Below are 26,576 nucleotides of genomic sequence, written 5' to 3'. Positions count from 1 at the left end.
GTGATATTGGCAGGGAAGGTTAGTGAGCAAACCTTCAGCAAAAATAACATAAGGTAAGTTGTCTATTTTGGTATGAAGGATGAAACAATGGTAAACAATTTAAATGGTGAGAGATTGCCGAAGTCTGTGATACAGGAGGTTCTTGTTCTTGCGACATGAATCATATGAAGTCAGTCTGCAGATGCAGCAAGTGATTTGGAAGGTAAGTGAAATGATGCTGTTTTTGGCAAAAGGTATCAGAGTTAATGGTAGGAATGTTTTACTGCATCTGTACAGGGCATTGCTGAGACCACACCTTATGCACTGTGTGCAGGATTGATCCCCTAAACTAAAATAAAAAGATATAATTCTTTTCGAAGATTATCAAAGAGGTTTCCCTTTTCTCATTCCTGGAATGCCGGCCTTTTGTTTTGGGGGATTACCAGTTTCGATCTTATCTGAGAAATAGTATTGAACCATCCATGACTTTCTGAAAAGTGAATCAGCTGGATGCATATTATCTCCTGTCAGGAACACTAAAGCTAGAGAAAAAACTTTCAGAAAAAGATGCATTGATATTAACACACATACTATGGAGACACCGACCAATATTTACAAATTACACAGACACATGTAAGCATGTCATCAAATTCTAAAGTGTGGACATTTTTTTGCGATTGGAAGGAATTGTATACAACAAGAGCAATGACACACCTGCATATAATCCATAATCAGGTTTTCCAGAGAATGTTCCAGGAGATCGCACATGGTCCAGTTTGGTGTTCAGTTGACAAAATTGTATGTTCCAACATAGAGAGGGAGAAAAATGTTCCCTGTCTGAGAAGGAGCAGCCGATTGATCCCTCTCTCTTACTTTGTTCTGCCCGATAGCAAAGTGTGAGACCAGAAAATCCTTGCGTCATCTTTACCACTTGTGGAGGATTCCTGCTGAGGACACATTGGAATCTCTCCACTGCCTGAAAGGAAGGGAATTCAGCCAAATCCCACTGTTACAGAAAGAAATCCCATCACCAGTAGCTTGCGTGAGCAGATTGACTTCGGAGGCTGAATAACATTTGGGGCACTCTATCATTTTACCATTTGTTATGAGTTCAACTTTCCGTGTCTCACATTTTTCTAGAAAATGGCCTATTCTAAGACCTAAATAATTGTCCACCTCACTAAACTGGCTGCATTTAAGATGGGTGTAACCAATGGAGGAGTGGGACTGGAAAAGCTCATAGTGACCCTTCAACACTTGTTGGAATACAAATGAGAAATTATCAAAGGCCTGTTCAAGTGGAAATTCCCTTCCCCAGAGGATTGTGGTGCCTATATGTTTGCATTTATTAAAAGTTGTTTTTGTATGTAGTAAAATGGTACACAGACAGAAACGTGCTGCTGAGACCAAAAGCACATGGAGCGGTGACAAATTATCTAATGACCCACTCCTGCTGCTCAGTCCAGTGTTGCAATGTTCTTTTCAACCCCTCACACCTCCTGCAAGGAGCAGATGGAGGCCACTTGCTCCAAATGCCTGGTCAACAGTAACATAGGACCTCATCCAGTCCCTCAAGACTGTCAAACATGGTTTGCTGTCGGTTGGAAAATGTTATTTGGTTCGAAAGACGATTCTGGTCTCTTTACAGAATGATTCCTCTCTGCAACTTGTGGTTCTTTTGTTGGTGATATCATCGACCCATATTCACCGTGAGTACAGTCCCCATACCTCAACAAGAGATGACTCACAAAATACTTTACTCTCTCTGATTGCAACGTTCAATAAAAGAACATTCAGGAAAATTACAGCCATTAACATTGCAATTGTTGAATATGAGGACAAAAGCAACAGTATGAGGTTATTCGGATGATCAAGCCATTGCAAAACATCATGGCTGATCGGCTGTTGTCATTAACTCCTCTTTAATGCCCAGTTCTTCACCCCTTAGCTCTCTGACAGGTCAAAAATACATCTAACACCTCCTTTAATGCTTTCAGTGATATAGCTTCCCTCGGTCTCCAGCCCAGATCCTTCCTGATAGTGATTACCTTCTGCGTGAGGAAAGCACTCCCTACACATACACCGTCACCTATTGATATGAAAAAGAGGCGAACACAGGGGCTCAAGGCAGTATTTGACTGAGGATGGCATCGGGACTAAATACTTGATTGATCTGAATGTGGATCAAGTGTAACCTTCCCACTGGACGGCGTCATTCAGAACACAAATAATGAGGTTCAGGGTCAGTCGCCAACAATCCTGTCAGTCCCAGGACAACTTTGCAGGAGATCCTCAGGTTATACTTCTCAGCACAAGCATCTTCAGCTGCTCCTTCAATGTCTTTTGCCATCATAAGATCAGAAGTAGGAATGATGACTGAAGATCATAGAATGATCAGAAAATTTTGTCCCCCATCAGCTCCTGAACCATTCTGTGTCCATGTGCAGCAAGACCCAGACAGCATTCCGGTTTATGTTATTAAAGTGTCGGTAACACTAATGTAACACACGGCCAGACACTGCACATTTTCACAGTTAAAAGAGATGCTCATTCAGCATCTCAACTTGATTGAACACGGGTATGAACTAACATTCAGGAACAAGAAGAGTGACAGCAGATTCAATACTTCTGCCTGTTACGCAGGAAGAAGAGTGGTGTGTTCAGTGCATCGAGCTCATAAATAGGAGCAGACAGAACCCAATCAGACATTTAAACCTGTTCCATGAGACCACGAGGAGGCTATCCATCACCACGAGACATTTATACAGGAACAAGAGGGGATCATTGATATTCCAACATGACAAACCAATGAAACCGAGACTGCACTGATAGAGGACTCCATGATGTTAATCATGGTTCCATTGTTTGAAGAACGTGTGCTGCCTTAACATAGTTTGCTGGTAGTGAGGAGGGAAGCCAAATGATTTGTGCCAAGTTTCAAGGAGGCATCTTCCATCACCGAGAAGACACACCCATGTTCTTCATGGAGGTCAGAATCATGTTTTAGCATGAAGGTATTGTGGCCGCTGTAGGGATTGTGGATAACGAGACTTACAGTGCAGGACCATACACCAAATGCACTGTATTAATGTGGGGAGAGTTTATTCAAACACTGGCCCTCTGTCTCTCTCATGCGACATAGGAATTTGGTGTGGAGTGAGGGGAATATTCTCAGAGGCTCTTAAACTATTGACAATCATACAACCTAAGTAAAAAACAAGCCATGGAATTTTTCACCGTATCAGTGTCTATTTAGAACATCATGAGTGATTGTCCATCCCCCTTAAGGTTAAATGCAATCGCCTCTTATTGTCTCACTGAGCTTCACTCACTGCTCATGGTGGCATCATCCCAGCGATTAATCTGGTGAAACTTCAGAGAAAGTCTATCCGCAGTACCCCAAATATTGCCTCAACAACACTCTCAGGGATTGTCAAAAACATATTTTCTCTCACTTAGACATCGCCATTTCTTTCCTGTGCCACAAAAATCCATTCCTTCTCTATGCACTATGACTGACATGGAATCTATAAGTCCCTAACATCTGTACGTAGCATCAATAAAGCCCGAACCAGAGATACCTATGGAGATGTGCATCACTCTCGGGGAGAATTTCAATGAGATTAAACCTAAAATAGGGGATGATCACGGACCTGAATGGAAATGAGATGGAGCAATACAGAAAACAGGCAGTGAAAGGGAGCTATCTCTACCTTTGTTCTTCTCTCACAGGATGTATGAAGCCCTGGTCAGGGCAGCATGTTATGCAGATCTTGAACTGAGTGGCTGATTCAGCTGTTCCACAGTACCGTAAAGAGTAAAACGCATAGCTATGAGTTTGTAGGGTTACAACACAGGATACATCTTCCTGCTTAATTAAAACCAGCAACAGAGAAAATATTTATCCCGTGCAGTAATCTATGATAATTCTAGGATCCAAATCTATTTAAAGTAAAAATTAACAACTTTATTTCTTAAAGTATAACAGAGAATAATAAAAGATAGACTATTTACAACTTCTTCCTCTCACCTGTCATTTACCTTCCCCCTCCACAATACTAGTCCGATAAGACTCCTAATTAAGATTTACAAAACAAAACTTCTTATCGCAAAAACAGGAAGCTTTCGGTTCTTCTCCATATTCCTGTCTTCTTTTCTTCTTGGGGACTCTGCTTCACCAGTTACTAATCAATAAATGTACCTATAGGAGAGCTACTTTTCAGGCTGTCTTTGGATGGTGGTAGCTTGGAAGTTCTCCTCTCAACTGTTCAATTTTCTATGGTCTTGTACTGCCAAACTATTGAATTGTATCATTGGCTGTTAAGATTGTCAATATCAGAAATTGAAACTTGGTAGGTGGGTTATAATTTAAGATGTTTTGCTGAAATTGTTTTCAGACAATGAACTAATTGGGTTGTTCAACCAAATGTTACATTATATCTATTTTTCAGAACTCTTGGTGCTGTCAGGTAGTTATTGTTGTTTTTCAATTCTCTTAAAGGTACACTACACCCACGTGTTCATCACAGATGTCACACAGAAACTTGACAATGAAAGCATGACACATTGACTTCCCTAAAGGACTTGAGGCAAGCAGATTGGTTTTTATAACAAATTATAATGATTGCTTTTAAACTTCGCAATTTCCTTCATGTGATATCAGCAGACCATTATTCTGTGGCTCTAGACTAAGAGTAAATCGCTTGACCCCCATAAACTGTCTTCCCTTATGTGCAGAGAACAAGTTAAACATTCTGAGCAGCAATTATTTAGTGACTGACATGTGGTCACAAGGAATGTGAAACTGTTGCATCTGGATTGAACTAAGGCACAAATGGTTTATTCAGAAATCGCACTGAGACTAAGGACGAGACTGGGATATCATGATGGAGATATTGGACAGGATTGGTGAGTGGGGAGGACATGGAGATCTAAATCTGTGTAGGACAAAATGGATTATGGAGTTTGAGAAGAGTCTGGTTCCTTCTCGCAAATCAGTGAGTAATTTATACATCGTAGTTGGATAGTTATAATATATAAGGAAATGAATTTTGGTTTGGAACAGAAGATATTGACTTGCACTTTCCAAAATGTACATATCATGTGCAGAAATTCAGTTCAACCCGGTTTAGTATACAAATATAATGACTTTACCAGGAACACCAACTATTGCGAGGATGGGACAGTAACTACCTTGAATAATCCAAAGACTACTCTGGATCCGATATGCTAATGATATCCAAGGCTGAGAAAGCCATAAAACAGTCAAGGATAAAGTCCTGTCCCTTGTTGGAGCACTTCATTCTAATGTTCTCAGATTCTGATCCATTGTTGGAAAATTCCAGTGTAATGTTCTCAGATTCTGATAGATTGTTGGAACATTCCAATCCATGGTCCTCAGATTATGAACAATTATTGTCGCACTCCTGCCTAATGTTCTCAGATTCTGATCTCTCCTCCCCCTCTCTCTCGAGCTGCTGATCCCTGTTTGTGCTGTCAGTGATGTTCCGACTCAAACTATGGGAAAACATATTGAATAGAGTCCATTATCTTTCAACGATGGAAACTCTCCAATGTGATAATTATGATCCATGGAGGTGGACATTAATTACAGTCACTGAACAAATAGCTTCATTTAAGCCCTTTGAGTTCTATATTGATTATATTAAAATTCAAAAGTATATTTAAAATTTACTCATGTAGCTTAGGATATATTGGGGGTGACTGAGGGAAGGAATATTGGAGATGGTAGATGGATTACGTGTAATCATTCAATCTGCCTTGGATATCGGAGTAATGTCAAAGGATTGTCAGGATAAACAAGTTTCTCCATTTATAAATGGAAACATTCAGTCTGTAACTACTGATCAGTGATTATGATGTCAGTAGAATATGGAGAGAACTTTTCCATCCATAATCTGACAGGCAAATGTACCTATGACAACATGAGTTATAACAGACAAATGGCATGGATATGTTAACAGAGAATATGATGGGACACACAATTCAGATGGTTATTCGAGAATCAGAGAGGGCAGGTGAGGGTCATACTGTTAATGTTATCGATGTCAATCAACTGTGATTAAGTACCATGCACTGGTTTTCAATTTGAGTGTGATTTTGATATTGGGGACATAGCTGCAGAACCCCTCAGCTTTTCTTTCCTGGGACCACATTCGTGAATCTCATCAGAAAATGTTCCAGATCCAGCACAATAATCCAAATGTAGCCTGACCAAAATCTTATCGAGCCTCAGAAGTACATCCCTGCATTTATATTCAAGCCCTCTTGAAAGAAATGGAATCATTTTATTTGCCTTCCCAACTGCTGACAACCTGCAGGCTTAAATTTCAAGAACCTTGGATCTAGAACCCTCCCACTGCCACCCCCCCCCCCCCAAGTCTTCTGAACTTGCTTGCTATTTAGAAAATATACAACGCTTTTATTTTTCCTGGCAAACTGCATGACCTCACACTTGCCCACGTTATACTCCACCTGCCACTTCTTTGCTCACTCCCCTAACCTGTGCAAATCCTTCAGCAGGGGAAAGTGAGGACCGTAGATGCTGGAGATCAGAGTCAAAACGTGTGGTGCTAGAAAAGCATAGCCAGTCAGGCAGACTCTGAGGAACAGGATATTCTCCGTTTCCGTCATAAAGCCTTTCTCAGGAATGAAGTAGGTGGGTGGAAGGGGGTTGAGAGATGAATGGGACGGGCTGGGAGGAAGGTAGCTTGGAAGGCGATGGCTAAATGAAGGTGAGTGGTGAGAGTAGAAGGTGGAGTGGATAGATGGGAAGGAAGATAGACAGGTCGGATAGCTCAACAGGCGCTGCTCAGTTGGAGGGTTAGATCTGGGATAAGGTGGAGAGAGGGGAGATGAGGAAACTGGAGACATTGCGCTGGATACCGTGTGGTTGAAGGGTCCCAAGGTGGAAGACGATGCGCTGGTGGCTAGAATGTGACAGTGGAGGAGACCAAGAACTTGCATATCCTTGGAGGAGTGGTAGGGGGAGGCGAAGTATTCAGCCACAGGGAAGTGGGATTGTTGGGTGTGTGTTGGAGAGTGTTCCCTGAACCGTTCTGCAAGTTGACGTCCAGTCTCCCCAGTGTAGAGGAGACCAGGAGCAATGGGCACAGTAGATGAGGTGTTTCGATTCACAGTATCTTCACTGCCTGATTGGAAGGATCCTTTTGTGGCCGTGGATGGAGGTGTGGAGGAAGTTGTTGACACGGGTTTCAGAACTCTTGCAATGGCAAGGGAATGTGCCGGGAGTGGAAGGTGGCTTGTTGGGGTGTAGGAGGGAGGACGTGTGAACCTAACGATGCAGTCGTGAAGGGAACCGTCTCTGCAGAATGATGATAGGGGTGGGGAGGGAAGTATATCTCTGGTGCTGTGGTCTGACTGTTGGTGGCGGAGGATGATGCGTTGTATCCTGAGGTTGGTGGTCTGGAAGGTGAGCATCAGATTTGAGCTTCGGCACCCTCCTGCAGCCGAACAACTTCTTTGATGCTACCTATCTCGATATTCCATCTTTGCACTGTTTGAAAACTTAGCCAGAATTCCCTCAGTGTCTTCATGTAGACCATTAATGCTCAAAGCGAATTTTATTGTCCCAACACTGAGTCTTGAGGAAAATCACTTGTCACTGGATGCCATTCTGAGAAGGACGCTTTTATCCCCACTCTCTGCTTTCTGTCAGACAGCCATGCATCTATCCAAGCTAGCGCCTTGCCTGTAACACCAGGGGCATTAATCTTTCTCAATAGCCTCCTGCGTGGCACCTTACCAAAGGAATTTTGAGAAGCAGATGGATAAAATCTACTGGTTCTCCTTGGTCAAATCAGCTCGTTACTCCCTCAAAGTATTCCAGCAGGTTTTCAGGCATGACCTCCCATTGATGAAATAATGCCGACTTTGCACTATTTTACAATTTTACAAGTATTCAGAAATCCCATCCTTCACGATGGATTCCAGGATGTTACCCACAACCAAGGTTAGAATAATCAATCTGTAATTTTCTAGCTACTGCCTAACTCCCTTATTAAATGGAGTGTCACGTTAGCATTTTTCAAGCCTTTCCTGATTTTAGTAATACCTGAAAGATTACCACTTTCACTTTCACTACCTCTTCAGCTATCCCCCTTACAATGCTGGGGTGTAGTCAATATGGTTCAGGTGATTTATTCAAATTCAGGCCATTCAGTTTTCTAGCATGTTCTTCTTGGTGACAACCACCATACTCAGCTCTGCCCTTTCACTCTCTTCAATTTTTGGAAATTACTCTTGTCTTCATCCATGAACATTGATGCAAAGTTCCTCATTCATTTCTTTGTTTTCCGCTGTTGTTTCTCCAGCATCATTTTCCAGTGGTCCATATTCACGTTTGCCTCTCTTTTGCATTTTATATATCTAAAGAACCAATTACAGTCTCATTTCTATTGCTGTTTAGCTTACTCGCATATCTAATCTTCTCTGTCCCTTTTATTTGCCCTCTGTTAGTCTTTGTAAGTTTCCCAATTCTCTAGTTTCCCACTGCCCCTCACCACATTATATGCTTGCTCTTTTGCTTGTATGCAATCCCTGACTTCACTCAGCAGCCCTGACTGTCTCATCCTCCCTGTACTATGCATCTATTCCTCGGCAAGAATCTCTGCTGTGACTCCTGAATTAATCTTGGAATCTGCTGCCATTGCTGTTCCCCGTCTTTCATGCTTGACCCCTCTCCCAATCAATTCTACCCAGCTTCTCCCTTATGCCCCTGCAGTTGCCTTTATTCAGCTGAAATATTGTTACCTCTGATTCTATCTTCTCTCTGGCAAATTACAGAATAAATTCGTCCATGTTCTGCTCATGGCTTCCGAAGTTTACCTTCACCCTAATCTCCCTTACGAATCCTGCATCATTAAACCAATGTCATCTGTTCCCGAGTGGGCTCCACCAGAAGTTGCTCCAAAAAGCCATCTCATAAACATTCCTAAATTTCCTTTTCTTGTGAACCACTACCAATCTGATGTTCCCAGTTCCCCTGCATACTGAAATCACCCATGATTACTGTACTTTGCCTTTCCTACACATCTTTGCTATCTCCTGGTGTATCTTGTGCCCCAGCTCCTGACTACTCTTTGGAGCCCTGTACAAGACTTCAACTGTGGTTGTCTTACCTTTGTGGTTCCTCAATTCCACCCACGCAGATTCTACACCATCTGACCTTACTTCCTTTCTTACTATTGATTTAATTTCATTTCTTACTAATAATGCAAATCCACTCCCTCTTCCCACCTGCCTATCTTTTCGATAGGATAAATATCCATAAATAATCAGATCCCCTTGCAGCCACATCTCTGTGATGCCCATCGCTTCATACCTGCCGCTTTAATTCTGCACCACAAGCTCATTTACCTTATCCCTTATACAGCATGCATTCAGTTGTAACCCCTTCAGTCCTGCATTAACCATCCCACTTCTCATTGTCATTAACTTGTGCAGTGCGCTTGAAGTTTGATATGTTAAACATTTCCAGATGCTCTATCCTATTTGTGACTGTGCTGGAGATTTTAATAACCTCTCCTGAGTTCTGTCCTCCTACCTCCTGTTTTAATTCGGCTTTTCTCATTCAACCCTATAACTGCACCCCCACTCCGCCCCCAACCCCTTCGCCCCCCCACCCCCCATCCACACACACACACACACACACACACACACACACACACACACACACACACACACACACACACACGCACACACACACGCACACACACACGCACACACACACGCACACACGCACACACACACACACAAACACACACCTAATCAGTTTAAAGCTCTGTCTACAGCCCTGGTTATGATTCACTCGGTTTCTGGTCCCAGCACGGTTCAGATGAGAACTGTCCCATCGGAGCAGCTCTTTTCTTCCTCAGTAATAAAATGTATTTATTCAAAACAAAATACAAGGATAAAAAAGCTTTTCTGTACATTCCAAAATATGAAAGCTACAAAAAGGCAATATTGTTAAAATACACTTACTATGTGGAGCTATATAAATTGGAATGTGAATTACAAAACCATGGAAGTGGTGTGCAAACGTTATCAATCATTATTTGACCCAGAGCTGAGATCCTGATTTCCGCTCTGCCAGTGATTCCCTTCACTGAGATTCCACCCTGCCTCACACGCAGTGCCTAGAGTTGCAGTGCCGCAGTGCTACAAGTTCCTGTTGGCCCAGAATATTTAAATTAACCCACCTTCTCCCTGGAACCAATCTATTGGTCTTTTGGATTGTGTTTAGCTGTCAGCAACTCAGCTTTGGGATGTTATTGGAGATAAATGATCTGGGATGACAGCCAGTATCAGCATGGTGCTCACAGGGTATGGCACCAGACAAAGGGCTTACAGTCTGTGAGAGTTTCTAAGAAAAGTTTCCGTGTATTTCTCCTCATGCTGTCTCCTGATCGAACTTCACATTCGTCTGACACCCCTTGCTCTCACTCACTATGTCGCTCCTTTTTTTCACTCTGTTTATCTCACTTCACTGTATTTCTCTCTGCTTATTCCGCTCCCTCTCAGTCCAGCTCGAATCATTCCCTCTATTTTCAAGTTGACAAGTTGGAGAGCTCATGAACGCATGGTGGGCTGAATGGCCTCCTTCTGTGTTGTATTAATTATGAAGGTCTCTGACCCACAGTAACAATTTTTGGTGCCTGGAGAGACAAGCTGGTCCAGTTAAGGAAACAGTGGACAATTAACCATTATCTCTTCCTATTTTCTGACATGCAGCGACATCGAAATATCTGTTCAAACAAACAAATTTCTCATATTAAAATCAGCACACTTCAGACTGCCAGGCCCCTGTGTTCAGTACCCTCTGTTTTGTTTTGTTGGTCTTAGCTGTACAGGGATTATTTTCCAACTCCTCCTCAGTCACTGTACCTGTGGACCTACTGCTGTGTTCCACACACCCCTCCCCCACCACCACCACACACTAGTTTAAACCCTCTTAAAGGACAATAGCAAACCTGCCTGCCAGGAGATTCCTGCCAGTTCAGGTCCATCCCATCCATCTTGTTTATATCCTGCCAACCCGGGAATCTCAATGATCCACATATCGGAGATAATTATCAGCTCATGTGCATCCCATACTTCTTGTGTGTATCCGACTGACCTGTGAATCCCAATAATCCACATATCGTAAATTGCTGCCAGTTCAGGTTCATACCGCCCTTTTTGTGTATATCCTACCGACTCGGGAATCCCAATGATCCACATATCGGAAGTGCTGCCTCCCTGACCAGCACTTTGATCGTGTATTTAACTGTGCTACCTCACTCGCACGTGACATTTTCTAATGTCTCCAAAATTCAAATATCCTTTCAGCACAACTCCAGCAAGGCCTTTTTTTAAAAACTAGATAGACTTGATAATAAAAACTTAAGTGTGACATCAGGAAAGTGGGACCACTGAATCAGTCCAATGACTACCGGATCTGATATCTATCCCCACCACCAAACCTGCTTGACAAGGCATATATATGGCCCATCTATTTGCAGATGGCCGAGGATAAACAGAATATTAGAAAATGTCAGAACAGATGGATGTAATTAAGCCTATTTACTCAGCTTTGCTATTCAATTGGATTCTATTTATTCTGTTCCTTTCAATGGCAGGGTCTTTACCAAACATGCCCAGCAGGTCAGAAAGTTCTCAGTGTCGTTGTGTGCACAGTCTTGCGAAGGGAGTATCCAGTGCCAGGCAATGGGGTGTGGGGAGTCCCGGGGTGGCACAAGGAAATGCTGCATGTCGTGACGATGGACTGAGGGAACTGAGAGAGATGGACTGGGCATCCAGGGACACTGCACTCAGACAAGTGGCCAGGCAAAATTCCTAAACACCCAGAGCAACCCGCGAACCACGGCTTATTTTACAAAATTACTGTCACATTTGCTGCATTTCTACATTGAACAAAAGCAAAAATACCGTAGATGGTAGAAATCTGAAGCAAACATAGAAATGTACTGTGGAGAGAGAAGAGAGTTAATGCTCCCAATGCAGACACGGGAAGAATGTTCAAAGTCCACCCAGACAGCGTCCAGAGATTGGAAATGTCCCAAATGTCCTCAGCACTGTAAGGCAGCATTATTGTGTCACCACGTTGCCCAATGATGGATAATTGGGGATAGTATAGTTAAAAGCATAGATAGTGTTCTCTATGATCAGGATTAAGACTCCTGAAGATCGTGTTGCCAACATGGTGCTCGCGTTTGGGATAAATCATCTGGGTTGCAGAACTTGGAGTAGGAGGGGAATGATCCAATGGTCAGGGATGTGTAGGTACCAAAGGCTGGACAAACAAATGACAATGAGAAGAGCGACGGGTAGTACAGTACTGAACTCTAATATCGGAATGCATGCAGTTTAAGGAATAAGGTAAGTGAGCTTGTGAGTTATCCATAAATTGGCAGGTACGACATAGTGGGCAGAACAGTGACATCGCTGCAAGAGAATCAGGATTGGGAGCTGAATATACAAGGATATTCATCCTGTCGAAAAGATAGGCAAGTGGGCACAGAGATAGAGTTGGCTCAGTATTAAGAATGGAATTGAATCAATAATCAATAATAAGAAATGAAATAAGGTCAGATGGTGTAGAATCTGTGTCAGTAGAATTGAGGAATCAAAAAGGTGAAAAAATGCAGTTGGAGTTATATACAGGGAGCTAGTGTGTAAGATACAACAGGCGCTAGAAAGATCTGTTGGAAAGGCAAAGTTACAGTAATCATGTGGGATTTTATTATGCAGATGGACTGGGAATTCAGACTGATGGTGGTTGGCAGGAAAAGGAATTTGTAGAATGTATACGAGATGGCATTTTGGAGCAGCTTGTGCGGGCAGACTAGATGAGGGGAGCTTGAAAGGTGACAGTGATCATAATATGATTGAATTTACTCTGCAATTTCAGATGGACAAGTTAGAATCAGAAGTAACAGCATTACAGATGAATAAAGGCAATTACACAGATATGAGCGAGGAGCTGGGTAGAATTGACTGGGAGACGGGCCCAGCAGGAAAGACAGTGCATCAGCAATGGCAGGAGATTTTTGGAGTAATTCAGGATAGAGCAGAGATTTATTCTGAGGAAAAAGAGGCTTGTATAGGGAGGATGGGACAATCATAGCTGACTAGGGAAGTCAGGTATAGAATAAAAGCAAAACAGAAAGGATATAATGTTGGAAAGTGCAGTGGAAAACCTGAGCTTACAAAGACAAAACAGAGGGCAAACAAAATAAAATAAGGAGGGAGATTATTGAATATGGGGGTAAGCTAGCCAGTAAGATAAATGAAGACGGTAACAGTTTATTTCGATATATAAAGTACAAAAGAGTGGCAAAAGTGAACACTGAATTGCTGGAAAATGATACTGGAGAGATAGTAGTGGGGAACGAGAAAATGGCCAAGGAACTGAATAATTACTTTGCATCAGCTTTCATGGTGGAAGGCACGAGTAATACCTTAAACATTCAAGAGGTTGAGGGGCCAGTGCTGAGTATGATGGCCCCCACCATGGAGAACATGCTAGAAAAAGATGTAATGGTCCAAAGGTGGGTAAATAACCTTGACCAGATGGACTACATTCCAGTGTTATAAGGGAGATAGCTGAAGAGGGAGTGGAGGCAATCGTAGTTATCTCTCAGGAATCACTAGAGTAAGGAACGATCCCAGAGCACTGGAAACCCGCTAACGTGACACTCCTTTTTAACAAGGGAGTAAGGAAAAAAGGCAAAAAAAACCACCATGAATAGCTTAACCTTTGTCATGGGTAAGATCCTGGAATCCATTTTGAAGGATGAGATTTCTGAATACTTGAAAGTGTTTGGTAAAATAGGGCAAAGTCGGCATGATTTCATCAAGGGAAGTTAATTCCTAACAAATCTATTGGAATTCTGTGAAGAGGAAATGAGCAGGCTCGACCAAGCACAGCCAATGGATGTTATCCACCTGTAATTCAAAAAAGGGCTTTGACATGGTGTCACACAGGAGATTACTGAATATGATAAGGGTCCATGGTGTTAGAGGCAAGGTAGTGGCATGAAGAGAAGCTTGTCTGTCTGTCAGAAAGCAGAGTTTGGGGATAAAAGAGTACTTCTCAGGATGGCAGCCGGTGACAAGTGGTGATCCAGAATGCTCAGTGTTGGAATCATAACGTTTTACTTGTTACATTAACAATTTAGATGAGGGAATTGAGGGCACTCTGGCTAGGTTTGCAGACGATACAAAGATAGTCACATGGTCGTATTGAGGAAGCGTAGAGGCTGAACAAGGATTTGGACAGGCAAAGAGATCGTCAGATGCATTCCAACGTTGGAAAGTGTGAGGTCATGTACTTTGGCACGAAGTTTAGAGGCAAGGTCTATTTTCTAAATGGCGAGAAAATTCATAAATCTGAAGTGCAAAGGGACTTGGGAGTTCTCGTGCAGGGTTCTCTCAAGATCAGCTTGCAGGTTGAGGCAGTAGTTGCAGGTTGAGGCAGGTTGAGGCAATTGCAATTATGATTGGGAGCATTTACTATGAGAAGAATTGAATATAAGAACTGACTGTATACGCTTTGGTCAGACCACATTTGGAGTATTGTGCTCATTTTTGAGTTCCATACCTGAGGAAGGATGTACTGGTCCTGGAGCGTTTTCAGAAGATTTTCACGAGAATGGTGATAGGAATGAAAAACTTATTGCATGAGGAATGTTTGAGTACTGTGGGTCTATACTTGATAAAGTTTGAAAGGATGAGAGGGAATGTAATTGAAATGGACAGGATATTGAATGACCAGTACAGAGTGAAAGTTGATAAGATGTTTCCATTGGATTAGAATCCGAGGGCACAGCCTTAGATGAAAGGGAACACTTTTTCGAACAGTGGTAAGAGAAAGTAATTTATCGATCGAATGGTGAATCTTTGAAATTTGTTGTCACAGAAGGCTGTGGGGGCAGGCCATTGAGTATATTTGAGGCGGAGATAGATAGTTCTTGATTATCCAGGGGATGAAGGGTTACAGGGAGAAGGTCGGAGAATGGGTTTGAGAAACTTATCAGCGATGATTGAATGACGGAGCAGACCCGATGGGCTAACTGTCCTAATGGATGCTCCAATGTCTTATAGTCTTCTGGTCTAAACCTGAATGAAGTACCTTGCATCTCTGAGAAGATAGGTTCATGTTCTTCATAAAGGTCAGAAGCTGTTTGGAATAGTTAACTGTTTTAGAATGAAGGTATTGTGGCTGCTGTCAGGGTGGTGGATAATATGACATTCAGTGCAGGATCACACACCAACTGCACTGTATTAATGTGGGGAGTGATTATTGAAAACTTGGACCTGTCTGTCTCTCTCAATGGGGAGTAGGGGTTAGGGTGGGTGGGCGTAACGTCCGCCCAGGCACTTTAACTATCCCGAAGCATCCTGAGTGAAATAGCAGTCATGGAATTTATCACCTTCTCATTGTCGGTTTAGAATATAAGGAGTAATTGTCCATCTCTCTCAGGGTTCAATGCAATCACCTCTTTTCCCTCAAAGCGCTACAGATCAACTTTCGCTCTCTCCTAATGGTGCCATCATCTCAGGAACTAATCTGGTGGAACTCCTCTTCACCCTCTCTGTGGTTTGGAGATCACTCCATATAAAGGAAAGAAAATCTGTCCACAATATGCCAAACACTGCCTCAACAACACTCTCAGGTTTGATCACAATCATTGCTTTCCCTCACTTATCTGATTCCATTTCTTTCGTGTGACACAGGAAACCATTCATTTACAATGCACTGCCATTGATGTAGAATTTAAAAACATCCTCACATCTGTAGGTCAGCATCAATAGAGCCAGCACCAGAGGTGCCCATGGAGATGGACATCACTCTTGGAAGGGACACAGTCACAAAGAATACATCTAAAATAGTGTATGGCTACCTACCTGAATGGAAAGGAGCCATTGGAATATGGGATATAGGCAGAGGAAGGGAGCTACTTTTCCTTTTATTCTGCACTCACGGGATGTGTGCAGCTCTGGTCAGTCCAGCATGTTCTGCCGATCTTGAACAGAGTGGCTGTTTCAGCTGTTCAACAGGACAATAAATAGTAAAACAAATTGCCGTGGGTTTGCAGTTAAACAGAGACTTGATCAGAGAATGATGACCCACTGCCTTCTCTAATGGGCATAAGGCAAGCCGATATCAACAGGTTATTATTCTGTGGTTCTAGAATAGGAGCCAATGACGTGATCCACCATACACTGTCTGTTCATCTTTCATATTTTGTGCAGAGAACAAGTTAAACATCTCAGGTGCAATTATTTTGCGATGGGCACGTGGTTAGAAAGGACTCGAAACAGATGTGTCTGGAATCAACAAAGGAGGAAACTATGGTTTATTCAGGAATTGAACTGAGGCTGAGGAGGAGACTGGGACGTCTTCATGGTGGTACTGGACAGGGTTGGTATGTGGGGAGGATATGGAGGTGTACACTTTGCAGGAGAAAACTTATCAAAGAGGTTGAGAACGGTGTGTTTTATCCTCACATATTGGTGAGTAATTTGTAAATAATAGTTTGCAAGTTATAATTTCTAAGGACTGGAATCTTTGATTGGAGCTGAAAACGTTGGCTTGCACCTTTCCAAAATCTGCATATCATGAATCTGTTCAGACCATTTCACTAAACACACAGAGTGACTTACCAGGAACACCAACTATAGCAAGGATAGGGTAGTAACCAGCTTGAATAACCATCAGTACATCTTGAATCCGCGATACTAATGATATCCAAGGTTGGGAAAGCCAGTAAAGACCATAGAGTAAACTCCTATCCATTGTTGGAACATTCCAGTCTAATGTTCCCAGATTCTGATACATTGTTGGAACATTCCAGACTAATGTTCCTAGATTTCCATCTCTCCTACCCTTCTCTCTAAAGCTGCTAATCCCTATTATTGCTGTTGGACATGCTCCCGCTCACACTATGGGATAAGAAACTGAAAGCATTCCCTTATTAATAGAAGAGAGAAACTCTCTAGGGACGCATACGATCCATGGAGACTGACATAATTACAATCGCTGAACAAATAGCTCCAGTTAACCCCTTTGAATTCAACGCTACTTTATTGAAATTCAAAATATTTAATATTTATGCATTCTGGGTGTGGTATGCGAGTGTGACTGAAGGAAGGAATGTTGAAGATGGCAGATTGATTGTGTGTAATCATTCATTCAGCGTTGGATATGGAAGTAACGCCAGAAGTTTAACGGAACATAAACATGCTTCTCTGTAAATAAGAACAGAAATGAATACCATGACTACTGATCAGTCATTGCAATACCTGTAAAACATTGAGAAAACATCTATCATCCATGATCTGATAGTAAAATGTGCCAAAAAAGAAACGTGGGTTACAACAAACAAACGGCATGGATACGTTAACAGAGAATTGCACATGGCAAACACAGTGCAGATTGTTATTCCAGGATCATAGAGGGCAGGTGTGGGTCAGGCTGTTGATGTTATCGATGTTAAGGAACTGTCATGAAGTGTCATTTAAGGGAATTCAATTACATTGTGATTATGATATTGGGGAAAAGAGAGAAGACGGAGAGGACTGGGGGACATGGCTGATTAGACTGGGTGGAGGGACAGTGATGTTCCCCATTTACCAGTATTGGAATGCTACTCTTTATTACTCAAATGAAGAACAGATTCAAGAATACATCTACAATGAGGAATTAGCAGAGACAATATTAATGAAATGTGTTTATGCAATGTAAAATACAGGAACAAAATGAATTTCTGCACCCACCAATATATGCAAAGTACAAAGAGATAAGGTTGTTAAAATACACTCCTGATTTTGAGCTATATAAATTGAAATGTGATTTACAACTAGGAAAGTGGTATGCAAACTTTATCAATCATTATTTGACCCACAGCTAAGATCGTGATTTCACCTCTGTCAGTGAATCCCTCACTGAGATTCTCTGGCCTAGTCTGTCATACAGTATCGGTGTGGGCCGGCGGGGAGGTGGGGGGGGGGGGGGGTGGATCGTGGAGTCGTGGTGGTGGTTATCATTTCCTGCTGCTCTTGGCACAGTCTATTTAAAACCTCTGCTTTCTTCATGGATCCAATCTATTGGCCTAATGGGTTCTATTTAGCTGTCAGTAACCCAGCTCTGTGATATTGTTGGAAATAAATAATTTGGGATGACAGCCAGTATCAGCACAGTGCTCATAGTGTATGGAGTCCAGACAAAGGGCTTGTCGTCCAGAGGAATTTCTAAATAAAGCTTCTAACTTCTGTCCGTTCATATTTATCTATCGTAATGCAGTCTTCTGATTTATCTGACTTCACCCTCATCTAACACCTCTTCCTCTCACATTCAGTCAGTCGCTCCCCTTTCAATCCTCTCTGTTTATCTCCCTTCACTTGCTTTCACTCTGTTTATTTCTCTCTCACACAATCTCTCTTAACACACTCTCTCTATCTCCAATTGTGCAGTTGGAGAGATTGTGACTCCACGATGGGCTGAATTGCCTCCATCCATGCCCTAATAATTGACGTTCTCTGACCCACAATAAGTACTTCCTGGACAGACATGCTGGTCCGGTGACAGGTACAGTGCACAATCACCCATTATCTTTTCCTGCTCTTCTCTGGTGTACAGCTGCCTTGAAATGTCTGTTCAAACAAAACAAACTGAATGAAATTCGAGCAGTCGAGAAGACGTTCATGAGTGTGTATTTCAATCAGGATTTAATGAAGGATGAGATTCCAGAATAACATTGAATGAAAAACAGGGTAACACAAGAAATGGTTGCTGAGTACAGCATGTGGTTTCAAGTAGGTCTCATGGTATTACAAATAAACTATCAATCCAGAAAAATCAGCTCCTGTTCTGTCGCTCCAAGTTGAATCCCGCCACCGCAGACGGTGGAAATTCAATTCAATAATGTAAAAAATATCCCTGGAATTAAACATCTTCTGATGACAATGAAGTTATTACTGACTGTCAGATAAATCTATCTGGTTCACTAATATCCTGCAATGAAGGAATCTTCCGTCCTCAACTGGTCTGGCTGACATGTAACTTGAGACCCAAAGCAATGTCATTGACTCGCAATCGCTCTCTGAAACGGTCTAATGAGTCATTCAGTTGTACCAATCTCTACAACGTTTCAAACAAGTGAAACCGGATGCACCACGTGGCATCGAAATGGGCACCGGAAAAGTCAACATTAGAAGCATCACTATAGAACCTGCAAAGTCTTCCTTACTAATATCTGAGGTCTAATGCCAACATTGGAACAACTGCCTTACAGACTAGTTAAGCAACAGCCTTACATGGCCATACTCACGGAATCATACCTTACAGAAATGACAGAAATTAAGCATGGACAACGGAGTCTCTTACTGATTACCACATAATGTCGTTCCTCAGCTGAATCAGTCCTCCTCCATGTTAAACAACACTTGGAGAAAGCATTGACTGTGGCAAGGGAACAAAGTATATTCTGGCTGGGGGATTTCAAAGTCGACTTTTAAGAGTGGTTTGGCAGCAGTACTTCTGATCATACTGTTCGGCTCTGAAGGACATAGCTACTAGATTGGGTCTGCAGAAGGTGTTGACGGAATGAACGAGAGGGTAAAAAAGCATACCTGGCCTCATCCTTACCAATCTACCAACTGCAGATGTATATGTCCATGACAGTATCGGTAAAAGTGACCACCACACTGTCCTTGTGGAGACCAAGTCTATTGTCTCCATAAAATCTATCGTGTTGTGTGGCACTACCACCATGCTAAATGGCACAGACTTTTAGCAGATCCAGCAACTCAAGACTGTCCGCCCATAAGACAATGTGGACCATTAATAGCAGCGAACTATACTCCAGCACAATCAGTAACGTCACGACCCAGCATGTCCCCCACTCAACCATTACCATCAATCCAGAGGATTAACCCTGGTTCAATGGAGAATGCAGGAGGGCATGCCAGGAGCAGAACCAGGAGTATATAAAGATAAAATGTTCATCTGCTGAAGCTTCCAAACAGAAATATCTGCGTGCCAGATAGCATAAACAACAAGGGACAGACAGAGCTGAGCGATCACAGAACCAATGCATCAGATTTAAGCTCTGCAGTCCTGCTAATCCGATCGTGAATGGCGGCGGATGATTAAACAACTCACCAGAGTAGGAGTCTCCACAAATATCCCCAATCTCAATGATGGGAGAGCCCAGTCAGTGCAAAATATAAGGCTGAAGCGTTCGTTGCAATCTTCAGTCAGAAGTTTTGAGTGGATAATCCATTTCGGCCTCCTCCAGTAGTCCTCATCATTACAGATAGCAGTTTTCAGCAAATTCGATTAACTGATGTCAAGAAACGGTTGAAGGCACTGGATACTGCAAAGTTTATGGGCCCTGATAACATGCTGACAATAGACCTGAAGACTTGTACTCCAGAATATCCCACTCCCCTAGCCAAGCTGTTCCCGTATGTTTACAAACCGACAATGGGGAGAAACTGCTCAAATATGTTCTGTATATAAAACGCAGGACAACTTCGAACCGTCCAAATAGCGCTTAATCAGTCTCCTCTCCATCATCAGTAAAATGATGGAAGGTGTCATCAACAGTGTTATCAAGCAGCACCTGCTCAAAAGTAACCTGCTCAAGGATGCCCACTTTGTGTTCCACCAGGGTCACTCAGCCCCTGAACTCGTCACAGCCTTGGTTCAAACATAGAAAAAGGAAATGAATTTCAGCCCTTGACTTAAAGGTTGCATTCTGCAAATGTGGCATCAAGGACCCCAAGCAAAAACCGTATCGCGGGCCAACACTCCATTATTGGAGTCATACCTGACAGATAGGAAGATGGTCATTGTTCTTCGAGGTCAGTCATCTTAGCTCCAGAACATCTCCACAGTAGTCCCTTAGGCTAATGTCCTCAGTTCAAACATCTTCAGCTGCTTGAACAATGACCTTCCTTCCATCATAAGGTCAGAAGTGGGGATATTCGATAATGACTGCACAATGTTCAGCACCATTCGCGAATTCTCAGATACAGAAGCAGTCCATGCCCAAAGCAATAATATCTGGGCAATATCCAGGCTTGGGCTGGCAAATGGCAAGTAACAGTTGCACCACATAAATTCAGACAATGACTGTCATCAATAAGAAACAATATAACCACTTTGTATTCAGCAGCATTATCATCACTAAACCCCCCCACTATCAATATCCTGGGGGGCGGTTTCATTGACCAGAACCTCAACTGGACTCACCACATGAATGTTACAGAAGATCAGAGGCTAGAAATACTGCACGCCTCCTGACTCCCCAACGCCTGTCCATCACCTACAAGGCACAAGTCAGGAATGAGATGGAATACCCTCACTTGCCTGAATGGGTGCAGGCCCAACAAAACTAAAGAAGCTTGACACAATCCAGGACAAAACTGCCGATTTGATTTGCACCACATCCACAAGAATTCACTCCCTTCACCATGGTCACTCAGGAGCAGCAGTATGCACTACCTACAAGACACAATGGAGAAATTCCCCAAAGATCCTCAGACAGCTCCTTCCAATCTCTCGAACTCTTCCATCTGGAATGATAAGGGCAATAGACGTTTGGAAACACCACCACCTTCAAGTTCCCCTCCAAACGAGTCAACATCCTGATTTGGAAATGTATTGCTGTTCCTTCACTGTTGCTGCGTGAAAACCCTGGAATTCCCTCTTTAATCAATAGTTGGGGGTCACCGCAGAGCAGGTAGATTGCAGCAGTTCGAGAAGGCAGCTCAACACCACCTTCTCAAGGGCAACTGCGGACGGACAAGTAATGTGGGCGGTTTCATCCAGGGATGCCCACATCAAGAAAAAAGAACTTTTATATGAATAGTCGAAGTTGAGCATCTCGATGGGACAGATTATCTGATTTGAACACGAACAGGAAAGCAGTGTTTCTAATATTGAACATTTTAGACTTTTCTGTTATTAGAAGAGTGTTCAGTATTCGATGACATATTGTTGCTGAGTGCTGTGATAAATTGCATCTGTTTTGTTTAAATCAACAATACTGGTGTAACAGGATCAATCCTTCGAAAATATCAGACAGGAAAGGACAATCATCGTGGAGAGAATGTACTCCCGCCAGATGAGACTCACTGACAGCTGCTCATATTCAAAATATTAATGGAGTCCTGGCTGACACTGAATCCTCCCACCGTCCATATCACAGGGGTTACCATTGAACAGAACGGAAGTCAAATCGACATACAAATACAGGGTTACAAGAGCAGGTCAGAGACTTACAAGTCTTTACTGAATAATAGACCCTATGACCGAAACGAAATGAGATATAGCAATAGATTTAGGCCATTCAGCCCATTCCTGCACTCTGATACTGTGCCATTTTGTCATTGTCTCTATGAAAAGGGCAATATTTTCTACACACTGACTGTATCAATCTTTGCAGTAATCCATTAGTTTCAATCAGACCCCTAATCCCCCCACAATTCTTCTAAATTCCATCGTGTACACACACTGCTGCTCATATGACAAGCCGTCATCTCCAGGATGGATCACCTCCAACACCAGCATATCTTTCCCCAGAGATAGTGTCCAAAACAGCTCACAATTGTCCAAATGCCGTCTGTCCATAGCCCATTACATGCTCAGCAGTATGTCTCCAGTCTTGCATTCTTGTTCTCTTGAAATGAATGCGAACATTGTTTTTGCTTTCCTAACTGTCAACTGAACATGCACGTGAACCATAAGAGAGGACGAGTGCTTCAAAATCCTTTTGTGCTTCAGATTTAATGGATCCTATTGGAACATAGTGTCTCCTCCATTCCACCTTCCAAAGTGCATATTCTCACACGTTCCCATATTGCGTTCCATCAGCCACGTGTTTTGCCACAGTACTAAACTGTTCAAGCTTTTCTCCAGCTTCCCCACTTCCTCAATATCATCTGTAAACTTAGCAAAACTGCCCTCAAGTCCTTTGTTCAGATTGTTAATATATAATATATTTCCTGGCTCCCTAAGGACCGTCTACCATATACAAGGCACAACAGTCAAGGTGCTTGATTCCATTCAGGTTGAAGCAGTGGCTTGACTTGAATTACACCTGTAAAGTCTTCACTCCCTGCACCACTGACTCTCAGTAGAAGCACACCCTACCCACTTTTGTTGTGAGTTTACTTCATTGTGGCACACAACCCCAGTCCATTGATGTCACTCCGTCTCAACACTAACTGAGTAGTGCTCACACCAACCATGTCACTGTGTATTGATGACGATGGAGGGAGGTCAGCGAGGAGATGTGTACGATGAATAACTGTGTGACTGCCCGGCTGAAACCTGTCCCGACAGCCTCGGATGTGCCTGTGCCCGCTGTCACCGCTGCAGACATGATCTTTCTTCCTGCAGGTCAAATCATGGAAAGCGACGGGCCTGGATAGTGTTCCTGGCTGAGCACTCAGATCCTGTGGGGACCAACTGGAAGAGGTACTCATATACAATTTCAGCCACTCCCTCCCACAAGCTAAAGTCCCAACCTACTTCAAGAAGACCAACATCAACCTTGTAAGTGAGGAAGCTCATGCTTTAATGACTTAATGATTACCACCCAGTGGCACTCACCTCAATAAACATGGAGTGATTTAAAAGTTTGTTTATGGCCCACATCACCTCCAATCTCCCACCTTGACTTGATCCCCTATAATATGCCCACTGATGTAACGGGTCCACAACAGATGCCATATCCCGAGCCCTGCACTCATCCCAAGGACATCTGGACAACAAAGACACCTACACCAGACTCCTGCTCATTGACGACAGCTCCACCTTAAACATCATTATCCCCTCCAGTCTGATCTCAAAATTCCCTGACCTTAGTCATGGCTCCACCCTCTGCAACTGGATACCCCGGTTTCTGACCCACAGACCAGAATTAGTGAAGATAGGTATCTGCACCTCCGCCACAATAACACTCAACACTGGAGCTCCTGGAGCATGTGTCCTCAGCCCCCTACTGTACTCCCTGTACACCCACTTCTGTGTCCTCAGCCTCCTACTGTACTCCCCATACACACACAGCTGTGTCCGCATCCCCTACTGTAGATCCTGTAAACCCACGGCTGTGTCCTCATTCCACTACTGTACTTCAGTACACACACAGCTATGTCCTCAACCACCTACTGTACTCCGGTACACACGTGGCTGTGTCCTCAGTCCCCTACTGTACTCTGGTACATACACAGCTGTGTCCTCAGTCCCCTACTGTCCTCCGGTACACACACGGCTATGTCCTCAGTCCCCTACTGTACTCCGGTACACACACAGCTGTGTCCTGAGTCCCCTACTGTACTCGGGTACACACATGGCTGTGTCCTCAGCCCCCTATTGTACTCCAGTATACACGTGGCTGTTTTGCCAAATTTCAAACAATGCTAACTGTTATTTTGCTGATGACATCACCAAAGCAGGAGGTATAACAAACATCGATGAGTCTGAACACAGTAAGGAGATAGTGGGCTTGGTGGCATGGTGGAATGTTAATAGCCTCCCTCTCAAATTCGCCAAAAGTAAAGAACTGATCATTGACTTTAGAACGAAAGGAAGGGAACAAGCCCCTAGCAACATCAACGGTCGAGACAGTGCAGAGCGTCAAGTCCCTCGGAGTGATGATAACTGGCAACCTACCCTGGACTTCTCACATGGGTGTGACAGTAAAGATGGTTCGAAAGCGTCACTACTTCCTCACTTAGCTCAGGATGTTTAGCATGCACTACTTCTACAGATGCACTATTGTGAACGTACTGTCCGGGTGCATAATGGCCTGGTACGGCAACACTCTGCCCATGACCATCAGAAACTACAGAAGATTGTGTTCACAGCCCAGGCTATGACGGACTCCAATCTCCCAAACATTGACTCTATTTACACGGCTCGTTTCCACAGAAAGGCTGCCAACATCTATCCAAAATTACTGAGGGAAGGGAGAGAGGATATAGCTAGGGTCTTAACAGATTTCTTTGTAACATCCTTGAACACAACTGAGGTCCTGGAGGACTGGAAAGTTTCTGATCCCCTTGTTTAAGAAGGGTAGCATGAATAATCCAGTTAATTATAGACCGGTGAGCCTGACGTTTGGGGTAGGGAAGCTGTGAGAGAAGATACTGAGGGATAAGGTCTATTCTCATTTGGATGAAAATGGTATCATCAGTGAGAGGCAACATGGTTTAGTGCAGGGAGGGTCATGTCTTTCCAACTTAATAGAATTATTTGACGAAATGACAAAGTTGATTGATGAGGGAGGGGGTGTAGATGTCATGTCCAAGGACTTCAGGAAGACGTTTGATAAGATTTACCATGGTCGGGTTATGGGGAAAGTGAAGTCACATGGTGTCCAGGGTGTACTAGCTGCATGAGTAAAGAACTGGCTTGGCAACACGGGACAGAGTGTAGTTGGGAAAGGGAGTTTCTCAACATATAGTACTGTGACCACTGTGCTCCATTTAAGATGTTTCGGGAAATATGCATGAATGGGCAGGGAGCATAGGGATACAGACCTTTAGAAAATAGGAGACAGGTTGAGATTTAGAATTTGGATCGGCGCAGGCTTGGACCGCCAAATGGCCTGTTCCTGTACTGGAATATTCTTTGTTCTAACATTACCAAAGACCCATCATATACCTGTAAAGATCTCCCACAACCTCTTCCATCAGGCTAAAAGATACAGACGCTTGAAAACACAGAGCAGCAAGTTCAGGAACAGTTTCTTCCTAGCTGTTATTCGGCTGATGAATGGACTTTCTAATCTCAGATAATGCTGATTTTGTTCATATTGATCTCGCCGAGGGCACGCCCTGTGCAGCGTAACCTATATGCCTCTCAGACATATTTTACAGCCATCGCTCAGTACATCCATTCTTACCATGATCTTCCTGGACATCTTGGCACATGACAAAATAGATCCTCACCTCCCTACCCCCAACTCCCTCCAGTGCTCATGCCCAGGTTTCTCTGGTCCTCACTCCCATCTCCTCCCATTCTCCCAGCTCTCCTTGACCCTATCCCCAGCTCGGTGTGACCGTTGTCTCCCACTGTCTCTCACACTGTCTATTTCCCTGTGTTTTCCTTTTCCCTGCCTTCTGTTCCTTTCCCTGAACCTATTATCTTCCCTTCTCCCTGCACATGCGACTGTTTGTTTCCTTGTTATGTTTCCTTTCTCTCTTTGACTGACTGTCCATCTGTTTCCCTCGCTGTGTTCTCTCTCTCCTTCCCTTTGTTTCTGTCTCTTTCTCCTTCGTTGTGATGTTGATGGCTTCTCTATTCGTTTGAAGCAGGTGATGGCTCATTGGTTCGATGTTGGCAATACAATTCACTCAACAAGGTTTTGGTATAGAGGACATAATTTAAAATTTTCAGTTACATTTCAATTGTTGCCAAAACAGCTACCAGAACGTGGGTATCCATTTAACAGACAATTGTTACATGTAACTATTTTGAAACCGCCGGTCTACAGTGCTCTGTATACTGGCAACTCAAAGCATTGTATTCGGGTACA

Source organism: Chiloscyllium punctatum, chromosome 14 (genome assembly GCF_047496795.1).
Source record: "Chiloscyllium punctatum isolate Juve2018m chromosome 14, sChiPun1.3, whole genome shotgun sequence".
NCBI classification, from domain to species: domain Eukaryota; kingdom Metazoa; phylum Chordata; class Chondrichthyes; order Orectolobiformes; family Hemiscylliidae; genus Chiloscyllium; species Chiloscyllium punctatum.
This window is presented reverse-complemented; position numbering follows the sequence as displayed.